The following is a 1,468-nucleotide window of genomic DNA, read 5'->3' as shown; positions in this document are numbered from 1 at the left end:
AACCCATAAAGGAACACTACCCTTGAAGAGGACAAAGAGGCCCAAGCCCTTCCTCCCTGCCCCCATCCCTCGTGTTGGATTCCAGCAGGAGGTCACAGGGATTCACACAGGCAGACGCAGACGTTTTCAATCGAACAGCTTCTGGTGGATTGCATCCTCGGATCTGTCAAGCATGAGCACGTGCCCACCAGCCGTAGGAGACCAAGCATGGACCACTTGTGGGGACAGACACAACCCAGGACCAAGGTACAAACAAAATCCTGTACCCCTGTGGGGAGCCCTCCTGAAGCACCAATCCTAACCTTGCCAGTCCCCATTGCACTCTGGACCAAGCTCCTCTCAGCTAGCCGGAGACTGAGTGCATGCACAGGTGCTTGTTGGCTCAGTGACCCGGCATGGGCTGGCCTACCCAGTATAAACCAGCCTGGAGCAAATGAGGGCTGTCACATCATTCTGGTGTGAACAGGCCAAGCTCAGGCCACGACCCCCACAATCCCAGGACCCAAATGCGTAAATCATAATGAAAGATAACATGATTCATGGACCATCAGGACAATAAACCAAATCCCAAATCCAACAACAACCCAGGGAAGGACTCCAGTGAAAGTGAAGAAAAGATGGAGGACAAAATAACCATTAAAGAAATGATGATGGAATTGGCCAAAGAAATAAAGGGGAAATGTGAAAGTATCAAAAGGAGAAAGAAGACACGAATATTTACTTGGCAGTGGAGATACCATGATCACAAAGGTGGTTTTCCCAGGGCGAGGCTTATCCATTGCACTCCAGATGTGCTGAGCACTGCGATTTCCCCAAATGTGGGAAACTCGACTGCCTATTTTGCGGTAGTGGGGAACCGCATTCTTGGTAAGAAAGAAAGAAAGAAAGAAAGAGAGAGAGAGAGAAGGAGGGAGGGAGGGAGGGAGGGAGGGAGGGAGGAAGGAAGGAAAACTCATGACAAAGGAAATCCAAGATTCCTTAAGCCGAGTGCTGGTGGTTCACGCCTGTAATCTTAGCTACTCAGGAGGGTGAGATCTGAGGATCGCGGTTCAAAGCCAGGCTGGGCAGGAAAGTCCTTGAAACTCTTTAAATCACCAGAAAACCGGAAGTGGCACTGTAGCTCAAGTGGTAGAGTGCTAGCCTTGAGCGGAAGAGCTGAGGGACAGAGCTCAGGCCCAGAGTTCAAGCCGAACGACCAAAAAAATAAATAAATAGACACAGTAAACACTTCATTAACAGGTGAAATTAATACTTGGAGAACTGATATCAAGACTATAAGGACCCATTTTCCACAATGCAAACACCAGCGGAAGCCATAGGTGACAGAATAAGTGAAATGGAAAGTAGCATATCAGGAGTCAAAAATAAATCAGAAGAACTGGAACAGAAAGTCAAAGGCAGACTTATGTCGAAAAACAAACTTCACAACTTTTGTGGGGAGGAGGAGGGGACTGAGAGGAGAAGGGGA

At 48.4% G+C, this 1,468-nt stretch overlaps 1 pseudogene; it reads left to right on the top strand.

The window, feature by feature from the left end:
- The first annotated feature begins 713 nt into the window (after window positions 1-713).
- On the top strand, window positions 714-867 carry LOC122107317 (annotated as a pseudogene).
- Window positions 868-1,468: the final 601 nt, after the last annotated feature.

The sequence above is a fragment of the Dipodomys spectabilis genome, unplaced genomic scaffold (assembly GCF_019054845.1).
Source record: "Dipodomys spectabilis isolate Male_0828 unplaced genomic scaffold, ASM1905484v1 ptg000050l, whole genome shotgun sequence".
In the NCBI taxonomy this organism is placed as follows: Eukaryota; Metazoa; Chordata; class Mammalia; order Rodentia; family Heteromyidae; genus Dipodomys; species Dipodomys spectabilis.
The sequence above is the reverse complement of the archived record's forward strand: the minus strand, read 5'-3'. Positions and strand labels throughout refer to the sequence as shown.